This window comes from Coptis chinensis, chromosome 8 (genome assembly GCF_015680905.1).
Source record: "Coptis chinensis isolate HL-2020 chromosome 8, ASM1568090v1, whole genome shotgun sequence".
Lineage (NCBI taxonomy): Eukaryota > Viridiplantae > Streptophyta > Magnoliopsida > Ranunculales > Ranunculaceae > Coptis > Coptis chinensis.
Window position 1 is genome coordinate 48,714,670 of NC_141463.1, and position 13,607 is coordinate 48,728,276.

Consider the following 13,607-nt stretch of genomic DNA (forward strand, 5'->3'; position numbering starts at 1 on the left):
TTAGTCACCAGTAATAAGAAGTTCCCAATAGAGAACCAAGTCCCTAAACCTATAATCCTTCCTCCCTGTTATGCTGTTATGGTTTTTCATTTTATTGTTGTTTGGGTTTTTTTTTAGTAAAGGGATAAGGAAAGCTTCTTCATTGTTGGTTCCATTATTACTAATTATGGTTTTTTTAGGAGGGTTTTAGGATGGAGAAACTTCTAAAATATTTCAAATTGCCACCGACAATACGCAATGGAAAGTTATTCGATCATATTTGTTTCCGAGGGAATAATAACATGATCAATGATAACTCCTCCGGCTTCAATAAATGCATAGGAATCTTACACTAGAAGTAAAAACCAATCAAATTCAATGTTTAAAAACTGGTAGAAGGTTTGTTTGTCCCCTTGTTTGTGTGCTTTGTTTTTCTAGGCTCCCCTTGTTTCTATTTCTAGTTATTTTTATCTTTTTGTTTTTTTCTTGTTTTAGCTTTCTCATTGTATTACACTGACGAAGGTGAACAAATCCGAAAACCACAATTTCAGTAATACAAACTAGAGAACTAAAAATGAGTCATTGAAAGCAAGTCACTTATTTCAAGCATGATGAAGTACAGATGGACCATATGAGTCATTAAAAGCATATCAATTATTTCAAGCAAGATGAAGTACAGATGGACCATATTTACCAAACAAGTTAAAAACCTTTTTAACCACTCTAATAAAATTAGAGGATAAAATTCTAAAATTATTACAATGTACTTCTGATTTCTGTTATGGCTTGCATACAATGCAACAGCTAATGGAACTCTTTTCTTATTGCCTTGTGAAAACATTCATTTTAAGGAGTTCTTCTTAATATCTATCACAAAACGATACTTGACATCTTTCTTAACTATCCTCTCAAGTGCTTCATTTATGTAGTCGATTGGAATAACTTCAATCTCCGAGTATATCTTGTTGGCAGCACAGAATTTTAACATCTCCCGTGTATCCTTCGTACCACCCGTTACACTCCCAAAAAGAGTTTTGGAACCTACAAAGAAGATAGGAAATTATTTTAGTACTGACACGACCACTAACAACATATTACTATCCGTTATAACATCTCCATCAATTAAAAACCAGTTTCAGAAAGACCAATTCAACAAACAAATAAATAATTACCATACTTCGGAGAATTGGAAGGAAAACAGATAACTAACCTATATTAAGGCTTATGGGATGAATTCTAACTTCACTTGGAAAGAAAGCCCACTAAGACCAAAACACCCATAGTTTTCAAGAGTGCCATATATGGATCAAAGGGATGATCACCAGATGCAGTATCAACTATGAAGTCAAGAAAAAATTCGGTCACCATTAAAAAGTTTCTCATCCCTTTCATATAACATATCACTGTCTGGAGATAAGATAACCTATTAGAGGTATGCAAGCTCAAGAGGTAGACTACTGTGAATCATAAGTACCTATGGGCATTATCAATATCTTATCAAAAAAGCAAAGAAGACCAGTATAACTTATGGCCATAACATACTTCCAATTGTTGTTTGTCAGTTCTGCGCACAAATCTGTCATCAACTTTAAGGAGATTCAGGGCTTCATCTTTTTTAGATGTACTTCTGTTGAAAATTGTTACATGTAATCCTAACGCCTTTCTGAACTTCACTGCCATATGTTAGCCATGTTATAATTACCACTAAAGAAGTAATACAAGTTTACTACTTGATAGTATGCAACATTGTGTATTATATAACCTTAGGTTTCAAACATACGAAAATCAATGTCAAAGAAATGGCTAAGTGCTCTGTTCTAAGGCTTACGACCACTATCAATTATCTTCTCTATCTCTCGAGGATACCAATTTAATACCTGCATAGTGCATCCCAGAAGTAAGTCAAATTTCATCGATGATATATGGGAAAAAACTGTGTGCATAGCTTACCTGGCCATTAACAAATCTGTTAAGCATCAATTTTTCCAGCTGTTTACCGTGTACTTGAATTGTGTCTCCATCCCAAGCAACGGTGCTGCAATGAAACACATACATTACGTACACCAGTTAATACAATAACATATACATCTTGGTGATGGAAAATTCAATTGTCATTGCAAATACATACGACTACGCATTCTTTATAGTCAAATGAACAGTAGGCATCATAAAAGGTTTTCAGATTGACTTACATTTTACATACTTTACATGTGCAGACTTGAAAAACCTCCCAACCACTAGCTACTTTCGAGAATCAAGACATTGAAACGTTGCTGAAGATTCTACTGAAAGTAGCTTTTCACCAAGCTTTGTTGTAGTCAGACAGTCGTCAACACATCTTACCATAACCACTTTTTGTTTTCCCTCTCTCTTATTCTTCTTGTTCACTTTTTGTGTAAGCCGACTTTCTCGTCCTTTTTCCACATTATTTTTGTTACACTTAACCTTTGTGTATGTGATATAGTACTATGACATTGTTTATCCATGTCTATGGAACAACTCTTAACCTAAAATATAAGGAAATATTTGAGAAGCTGGACATGATAGAGTTAGCTACCCCAGGAGGCTGTCAAGTTATAATGATCTATCCTCTCAAATTGAAAGTTTTTTTTAATTTGAGAAGATAGATCATTATAACTTGACAGCCACCGGGATAACCAACTCTATCATAACCTTCTTTTCTTATATGAGGTTCCTATATTTCCATACCTATTAGGCCGTGCTTTGAATGTGAATTCAAATATTAGGGAAATAGCATAATGAAACCCTCATACCTTTAGGTTAATTGTTCAGCAATAGAAAAGTTAGAGATAAAAATTGTCATAATATTACATCACATAAACGAGTAGAGGTTAATGACACACCACTAGCAGTACGCAAATCCCCCATGCCATAGGCTCCATCCAGTAGATGATGATTACCGTAACCACTTTCTATTTTCCCTCTCTCTCTCTCATTCTTCTTCTTCACTTTTTGTGTAGGCTGGCTTTCTTGTCCTTTTCCCACATTATTTTTGTCACACTTAACCTTTGTGTATGTGATGTAGTACTATGACATTGTTTATCCATGTCTATGGAACAACTCTTAACCTAAAATATAAGGAAATATTTGAGAAGCTGGACATGATAGAGTTAGCTACCCCAGGAGGCTATCAAGTTATAATGATCTATCTTCTCAAATTGAAAGTTTTTTTCAATTTGAGAAGATATATCATTATAACTTGACAGCCACCGAGATAGCCAACTCTATCATAACCTTCTTTTCTTATATGAGGTTCCTATATTTCCATACCTATTAGGTCGTGCTTCGAATGTGAATTCAAATAATAGATAAATGGCACAGTGAAACCCTTATACCTTTAGGTTAATTGTTTAGTAAAAGAAAAGTTAGAGATAAAAATTGTCATAGTATTACATCACATAAACGAGTCGAGGTTAATGACACACCACTAGCAGTACCTAAATCCCCTATGTCATAGGCTCCATCCAATAGATGATGATTACCGTAACCACTTTCTATTTTCCCTCTCTCTCATTCTTCTTGTTCACTTTTTGTGTAGGCCGGTTTTCTCGTCCTTTTCCCACATTATTTTTGTCAAACTTAGCCTTTGTGTATGTGATGTAGTACTATGCCATTATTTATCCATGTCTATGGAACAACTCTTAACCTAAAATACAAGTAAATATTTGAGAAGCTAGACATGATAGAGTTAGCTACCCCAAGAGGATGTCCGGTTGTAATGATCTCCTCCCAAATTGAAAGTTTTTTTCAATTTGAGAAGATATCATTATAACCTGACTGCCACCAGGATAGCCAACTCTATCATAACCTTCTTTTCTTATATGAGATTCCTATATTTCCTTACCTATTAGGCCGTGCTTTGAATGTGAATTCAAATAATAGGGAAATGGCATAGTCAAACCCTCATACCTTTAGGTTAATTGTTCAGTAATAGAAAAGTTATAGATAAATATTGTCATAGTATTACATCACATAAACGAGTAGAGGTTAATGACACACCACTAGCAGTACCCAAATCCCCCATGTCATAGGTTCTATCCAGTAGATGATGATTACCATAACCACTCTATGTTTTCCCTCTCTCTCATTCTTCTTGTTCACTTTTTGTGTAGGCCGGCTTTCTCGTCCTTTTCCCACATTATTTTTGTCACACTTAACCTTTGTGTATGTGATGTAGTACTATGACATTGTTTATCCATGTCTATGGAACAACTCTTAACCTAAAATACTAGGAAATATTTGAGAAGCTGGACATGATAGAGTTAGCTACCCCAGGAGGATGTCTGGTTGTAATGATCTATCCTCTCAAATTGAAAGTTTTTTTCAATTTGAGAACACATCATTATAACTTGACTGCCACCAGGATAGCCAACTTTATCATAACCTTCTTTTCTTATATGTGGTTCCTATATTTCCATACCTATTAGGCCGTGCTTTGAATGTGAATTCAAATAATAGGGAAATGGCATAGTGAAACCCTCATACCTTTAGGTTAATTGTTCAGTAATAGAAAAGTTAGAGATAAAAATTGTCATAGTATTACATCACATAAACAAGTAAATTAGCAGTAACCAAATCCCCCATGTCATAGGCTCCATCCAGTAGATGATAATGGTGAGTGTTTGTTGGAAAATGGGAATCAAGTGATAGTAAAAGTTGGACACATGCCCGCACCAATCAAAATTACCATTATTTTCCTTCATTATCAACATAAACAAGGAAAACCAATAAATGAGTATTCATGAGTATTCCACTTAAGTGTCATATACACGAGTATTCCACATAAATTGTCATACACTGGACTATATACTATATAAGATGTCATATGGACTATATACTATATAAGATGTCATATGCAGGATTACTTCACAATTTTAACATACTAATATAATACTCAATGTGTTTTATTCACAACTTCTTATAACTTATTAAAGTTATTGTACTTTAAATGTCATAATCTAGAGTAATTCGTTTTGTGTATAGTGCACTATACTAAATAAAGTCTCATACTAACACAGTGCAATATGCAACATGAAGTGTCTTTATCTGGGGCTAGTTCTCATATAGTTAACATACTGAATATATTTGAATATGTAAGCCTGGAAAAGGATAACATCAGCCCAAAATTTTCACCAAGTAGCACAATTTAAAGTACGTATAAGACAAAAAAGAAAAATGTGTTAGGCTTTACATTGGATCGAACTAAGGATGTATGATGATACTAATTTTTGTATAGTGACATAAACCACCTCAAGTCTCACAATCAATCTCATAGTTTGTACTAACAAGACATTTGTAAAATTTAGCTCCAATGGTAACAAAGAAAGGAAAAGAAAAACTGGAGAAGATACAAACAATGTCCCCATACCATGTATGAGGCATCAATGAATGGATCATTGACAGCTACAACATCGATATCATCTCTGCTTGTTGCAATACGTAAGACCAACCTTCCAATCTGGCCAAACCCTCCATGATAGTAATTTTCAAATAGACTGGAAAACCTGATGCATTATATGCTCTAAAACTAAACTACGACATTGTTAGTCTAGATGGAACCTAAAAGATGCAAACAAGCTAATAATAAACAAGATTTCATGAAAAAAAAGCTCACCGTTGATCCCAATCTTTGTCTTCCCACCACTCCATGACTCTATACATGAGCAAAAATGACACCAAATAAGACAACTTCACAGAATTAAAAACTAATCACCTTAAAAGTCCTATAATACAACTCTTACTAGGAATGGTAGGGGGTCTCTGTGGCTGTGGCTTTGATAGGCTGAATACGTATTCCACTACATTTCCTATACAGTTCAGACAGAGAATCATGAGATTTACTATGAAATTAAAGCAAAATTCACTACAATGTCATAGAAACCACAGTGTTTGATGACTCAACTGTAAGGATAATGAGTCAACTTGAACCGAAGTTACGAAAATGCTTATGCGGACCTTAGTCGACTTCATTTTGTGATTGCCCTTGAATGATTCTTTGAGAAAGACAAAAATTAACAAAAATCATTGTAAATTCAAATAAAACAAACAAGCAACAATAAAAATAAAAAATAAAATAAAAAACTTATTCCTTTCTTTGAGACCATTTAATTCAAACATGCCCATATGATAGGCTACACAGTTTTTGCTAGTGAAAAAAAAATTTTGTCGAGGCATATGAGCATAAAAAAGCTTGTGAACTTTGTACTTGCTTATGCTCTAAATAGTATACTTTCGCTCTAAATAGTATACTGTCATAGAGCTATAGGCTAGTTAATCTTTCTTTTTGTTTGCCCATATTTGATTATTTAATTACTTAGGATCTCCCTCTCAACTCTCATGACATCTATATAATGAGAACAAAACAAAAAAAATTAGGCTCTGAAGCCCAAAGATGCAACGTATTGTCAAGTCTAAAAGCACACACGGTGGACTGGGAAAACTCAATGAGAGGCTAAATGACATGTAAGTGCAGAAAATGAAAATAAATTTGGTCAGGACATGTGAGATTTGATATTGGTAATGATATGTGAAATAACTAGAGTATCCAAATAAAAGGCAAATCTGGGAGTGCCCCCCGCCCCCAAAATATTGTCAGAAAAAAAATGTATATGCAATCTCTGAACTTTCTACTTGCTGATACTCTAAATAGTATATTGTCATAGGGTTATAGACTAGCTAGCTAATCTCTCTCTTTTTTTCCCAATATTTGATTCCTTAATTAATAACTAGTAGGACCTCCCTCTCAACTCTCATGACATCTATAATAATGAGAACAAAACATAATTTTTATGCTTTAAAGCCCAATGAGGCAACACATTGTCCAAATTCTAAAAGCACAAACAATTGAGGTTGTAGTCAAGTGCTCATGCAGTGATTAAATTAAAATGCTCAAGTATTTCCACTAAATGATTGCTGAGAAAGACAAAAAGTAACAAAAATCATTGTAAATTCAAATAAAACAAACAAGCAACAATTAAAAAAAAAAAAAACTTATTCCTCTCTTTGAGGCCATTTAATTCAAACATGCCCATATGATATTGTTCTATCCTCCTCTTGATGTAAAACTCACAAACATTGTAATAGATGATTGACAGTGGAGGGTGTACTATTCACTATCACACTATGAATCAATAAAAGCTGGGGATGCAACTTAAGCAGTTTCGACAAACAACACTAGCAACAAGAAAGGTGATAGTATCAAAACTTCATTTATATCTCCACTCATAACACAAAATACTACCTCTAACCAAATAACCAATACTCATGTCCAAGCTTAAAAAAGTCAATCATTCATTAACAAATTATTTCCACAGTTCAGCTCATCAAATCATACCAAAACAAGCAAGTAATCATGACTACATATATAGAAAAATGAAATAATATTAATATTTAAAGATATATCACCTTGGGAGGTTCAATGAAAGAAGGAGGTGATGCTGCTACAGTTGATCTAATCATAGTAGAGAAAGCCATGTCTTCTTCTTTTTCTCTCAGATCTATAAACCCTACTATGAGAGAGCATAAGAAGACTGAAACAAGAAAGAAGGCAGAGGAAAAAATTGTTTTTGTTCGGCCATGTCTTTTTTGTTTCAGACATTAAAGCACAACTCTTTTTTGTTTAGGGAAGAGGGAACGTTTACGTTTTTACCCTCACTGTTGCTCACTATTTCTGTGGGCTAAAACTTAAACACCTGGTCACAAATTTTAAAATGAGTGGTTCACAGCCTTGCGCACAGATGCACCCTGCGCACAGTAGCTTTTCAGAATAAACAAAACCATAGCATTCATATATCGGTCAGGCTACGTTGACACCCTAAATGACACCTTGAATTGACACCCCTACATATGAGCCAAATAAACAAAACCACGGCATTCCTATATCGGTCAAGCTACGTTGACACCCCTAAATGACACCTTGAATTGACACCCCTACTAAAAAGTTCACTTCTACAATGAATTAATGGTTGATTTTTGGTGAAGATGACCCTCTTACCATGTTGATCATGTCTACAAAATTTCAATTCATTTCGACATATCCTTGTCAAATTTATTTAAAAAACTGAAAAAATATAAATCGTTAAAAAAATTGCAAACTTCAACACAACTTTTGACAAGTTACACATATTGAAATGAGTTGATTTTTTTTGGAGATCATATCCATAGTGGGGAGATCATATCTACCAAAAATCGGCTAATAAATCATTGTGTTTAGTAAGAGTGTCAATTCGGAGTGTCATTTAGGGGTGTCAACGTAGCTTGACTGTTCCTATATATACATAATACCGAAGGGATTTAGAGAAACTGATTTTACACGACATATTAACCACTCAAAAAAATAGGGTAAAACAAAATGTGTGAAGACAAAAGGTCCACAAGTACATCTATTAAATAATGGCCTCTAATTGGTAAAAACACGGGGGAAAAAAAGGTCAGTTATTGCTACAAGCGTGGTACCTAGATGATGGGACTCTGATTGGGATACAGAACAGGTGGTGACAGCTTTGGGTATGATTCAGGAAGAAGGATCTTCTTACAGGTTGGTTCTTAATGTGGCTAAAACTAAGATATTTTGGCCATCACTGGATCCACGTCGCTATACTCCCCGTCTCTTTCTTTCATATTTGTCCCATCCTCAGCAGGGGGTCAGGTTGCTTGGAGGTGCAGTTAACACTAATGCATCTTTTGTCATGGGTTTTGCTCACAAGCGTATTGACAAGGCTATGACTCTGATGGACCGTTTAGCTGTATTGGAAGATCCGCAGTGTGAGTTAGCGCTCTTACGAGCATGTGTTGGGCACTCTAAGTGGGTTTTCGCGATTTATATTTGTCTACCATCCATTTTTAGAGAGGTAGCTCAGACTTTTGACCGGCATCTCTGTAGTGTTCTCTAGGGTATTGTGGTTTCTAATGGTCCTAGCTTCGGTGATTTGTTGTGGCGTTTATCGACACTCCCATTACGTCTGGGTGGTTTAGGTATTTATTGTGGTGATGTCTTTACATTTGCTTTTGTGGCATCCCGTTTTCAGACTTCTGAGCTTCAGGACCACATTCTTAGAAGTTATGGTACAATGCCTTTGGATGAAATTCTTGATGTTTGCTAGCAGTACATTAAGTCTCCGCCTACCCGATTTTGACCTCAATTCTCTGGCTGCGAATGCTACCGTCCCCTCAAAACCACAAAACGTTTTGGCAGAACTATTTTATGGTAAGATTGTTGCTGGTCTTGAGAAGGAGTTTGATTTATCTGTTCGTCAAAAGGCAGTCATGAGATGCTTGCAGTCGGAACACGCAAAAGATTTTCTACTTGCTATTCCGATGGAAGACTTGGACAGCGTATGTCGTCGGTGGAGTATCGTTTTATTCTTCAGTTCCGTCTCCTGATTCTTTTGTACTTTGATAGTGGTTTATGCCCTGTTTGCAAAAAGAGTAGATTAGATGCTTTCGGGGACCATACAGTACATTGTCGGCATTTTTCAAGTTTCAAATACTGACATGATCATGTCAGAGACATTTTATGTGTTGCATTTTGGAGGGCTGGGGTACAAGTGAAGAAAGAAGCTCTTGTTAACTTTCTCACTGATCCGAATGAGGGAAGATCGACTATTCAGCCTGCAGATGTCTTGATTTACAGTTGGTCTGAGAGAGAACATGCATGTGTTGATATAACTGGAGTCTCTCCGTTGGTAGGGTTGGGGAATGGTGACTTTGAGGTGGGATAACCAACTAAGAGAGTAGCGATAGGGAAGATGGAGAAGTATGAGGAAGCTTGCAAGGCTAACCAACATTGTTTCATTCCGTTTAGTTTCGACATTTTCGATTTTTTGGAATGATTTCTTTATCTGTTGAGCTTCTCAAGAGATTTTAAAAGAAATCAATAAAACTTAAAAAAAACAAAAAAAAAACAAAAAAAAAAAAACAAAAAAAAAAGTAATTTGGTTCTAACGAGTTTGTTTTTAGAAGGATATGATTTGCTATTCAGAAAGGACTTGCGGCGCAGCTTATTGCACGCTTGTCTTAATTATTTATAAAATTCGTTATCAATATCAATAAAACTTCCACTTAAAAAAAAAAAAAAAAAAAAAAAACACAAAAAAACAAAAAAAAAAAAAAAAAAAAAAAAAAAAAACGAGTAAGTGCTTTAGTCCCTTGGGACAAGGGACAGTTGATGCTCGAAGCAGTTTGAACGATCAAGCTTCACTAGATATGCTTGAAGCGTAGGTTCCACATGAGTGGGCAAGATAAAGTTCACCTTAGCATCATTTTAACGGATTCAAGCTGCAATACAGCTATCACATCAAACCCATAAAGAAATATAATTCATTCAATCTCATAGTTTATTTGTTGATACCACAAATAAAGGCATAAGATCAACAACCCAGTAAGAATTATTGCTACGGTTTACTAAGCTGATTGAAATTTTAATAAAAAAAAATTAAGAAAGGTAGGGGGACTTACAAAAATCAGTGCCATAAAATGCAATATGTGTAAGTAGCACTATCAGATGTTCAGTTTCAGAAACTACTGGTATTTTTAGATGTCAGAGATATTGCAGCGAAAAACATTCGGTCATTGCATTTTACTATGTACATTTGTTTTCCTAAATATTTCCCTATAAACCAAACACGCCCAGAATTCTGAATGTTTTATGATATCTTTACATACAATGAAATTCAGTTCAAAATAATAGGTTCATAATGAATTCCTTAACACAAACAGGTAGAATTAACATTACAAAATAAAATAAAATGAGAAATTTAAAAGTAGGTAGGAAAGTTGTTAAATATATCTCACCTTACAAGGAATCTATTTGGTTATTTAAATAATCCTCCTCAGAAGAGAGATCAAAAAATCAGTTGAATTGAGTAATGTGTGGCCAAAAAGCTTTCTGTTTCTAAACAAACTCTTCAAATCAGAGCCACGTAATCGATCTATTTCATCACTGACAATCTTTAAATTCCGTAAAACAAATTATACTTTTAAAGGGATACATGATTAAACAAATTTAATCTTTAAAACGTAAAACATACATTTAATTGAACGCATACAAAGCATATACCAAAAAATATTGCAGAAGTACATTATGACTGATCATTTACTGCTGACACATCGTTAACAATAACACCACACGTCCACACGTGACACACATAACGCCAAAAAAACCTCCAAACAACATAGTTCATTCTCTGAAGAGGCCTCTGCACAACATAACCAGTTAGATACTATACCTCTCTCTCATCTATTCAACTGGTTTAAACTTCTTTTACTCTTTCTCTCTTGCTCTCTCCATTCGTTTTTTGTTGTGTTGTGGAGAAGAAGGTTTCGCTAAGGAAGAAGCATGTGACAAACTGTAGTCAACAATTTGTTTAGTAGCATAATGTTTACATAAACGAAGTTACAATTTGTCAATTTCCAAACACACATATATCGGTTCCAACTAGCTCTTGAATAACTGATTTGTAAGCTAGGGGAGACGGATAAAAACTGCTACCCATTTATAACTCTAAGCATCATAAATCTAATCAAATTAGTTTTTTTTTTTTGGTAAATAATCAAATTAGTTAATGTAGCCACATCACAAATAGAGAGAAAAACAAAATAGAACACTTTATATTCGTCAACGGCTTCAAATGACGTATCTAAATTACAATGTAATGACTAATCACAAATTCCAGTTTGGGCCTCTAATCCCTACTCATAGTTTATAGCTCAAATGCTTTAATGGTGTGGTCTGGTTGTAAATGCGGGGGTAGGGTTGGCGAGCTGAGTGGAAAGGAAAAACACATTTGGTGCGGGAGCGAAGTCACTCTAGATCAAGGCCCAAAATATCCATATCGATGAATATATCGGTGTACTCAAAAACCGATATATATATCGGATATATCGGATATTTCGGATATATCCATTTTTTTGGTAACCAGTTCAAACTATTTAAAATATCGAAAATATCGAAAATATAATATCGGAAATATCGGATATATATTAGAAATATCGGATTTATATTTTAAAATAGTCAAAAGGTCAACCGATATATATCGATTATATCGGAAATATCGATTATATCGGCAATATAAAGTTTCATATCGGAAATTTCGATATATATCGGAAAAAAAAAGTTCTATATTCGGTGGATATATATCGGAAATATCGATGTCGGTGTACCAAAATACCGATATATATCGGCGATATTTTGGTCCATGCTCTAGATATCAGAGTCAGGTTTCGATCATGGGACCTGTGGGTTATGAGCCCACCACACTTCCGCTGCGCCACTCTGATTTATTGCTGCAAATCCAGATAAACTTTTATATCAACGCATGCAGTTGCAAAACGAAAAAAATCAGATAAGATTTTGTGTAACCAATAAACTGATAAAGTATGATTAATTAATGTTAGGAATTGTGGAATAACGATTTTCTACTAATTTCTTTTAGGATTTTCTTTGTATTTGCCACCATTAATAGATTATATTCAGCAATTTTAAGTTTTGCTTCCGCTGCACTTGTTGCTTTTTCCATCTAGATTCGTAGTTTTTTGCTTTAAAAAAACAGATGAATACTAACTCTATTAATTTAAACAGTTGAGAACAGGTTGCCTGTTAATACTAGGGGTGTCTCTTTTTGCCGAATTTCCGATTTTTCCGAAATCCGATCCGAAATTAGTTTGGTTCTCGGTGTAGTTTTCATGGGCCGATTTTCCGATTTTCGAAAATTCCGAAAAAAAATTGGATCGGATTTGAATATAATTCTAAAATCCGATCCGATCCGAAAATTCTGAAATTTCCGATATTATTACCAATTTATTTCGAAAATATATACTTCTCTCACTATCCACTTGATTAGATCTCGACCGTTCATTCATTTTCTAGTTTTTTACTTCCAAAAACAAAACAAAAACATAACTTAGCCGCTACTTCCCCACTTGATTGGATTGGATAATCACATTACACCGTTTGCCATAACAACAATGATATGAAAAAAAATGTCATTGAGTCATACAATGACTTCCATACCAATCCAAAAGCCAAATTCCAATAGATAGAATATTATGTAAAGTTACTTAGAGTCCAAGACCATAATCCATTATTTATGCAGACACTTCACGCTTCAATTTCCACACACGAAAAAAGATTGAAACATTACAAATACCTAGACCTCAACAGAATGCAATGTTTGGTATTAGTGGCTGCAGGTTCTTTTTCTCGTTTTTTCTTGAATTACTTGTTTAAATTAAAATGAGTTTTCTCAGTAAACAAGTGCGTATTGTTGTTGGTACATTGGTGTTGTGGATATGGTTTTCTCTTCCTACAATGAACATTGACGTATGATATTCCAAAAATAATTGAAAGTAAAGAGATCTTTGAAAATTTACCAAGTATTCCGAAATTGGAAATATATTTTGAATCCGAAAAAAAATTGGATCGGATTTGGCTAGCATATTAGGTTCCGAAAAAAATTTGGAAAAATTCCAAAAGAGGTTAATCCGATCCGAAGTCACCCCTAGTTAATACTGAAAATACATGAGAATTTGCTTCTGGGCCACATAAGGCGAACGGTTAGCCATTCGTAAAAACTGAAGCAACTATGTCTGTAACTAGAAGCCCATATACA

At 34.5% G+C, this 13,607-nt stretch overlaps 1 pseudogene; it reads right to left on the reverse strand.

Moving 5' to 3' along the window:
• Window positions 1-820: 820 nt before the first annotated feature.
• LOC147481767 (putative cinnamyl alcohol dehydrogenase 1 pseudogene) lies at window positions 821-1,659 on the reverse strand (annotated as a pseudogene).
• Between the last annotated feature and the right edge of the window lie 11,948 nt (window positions 1,660-13,607).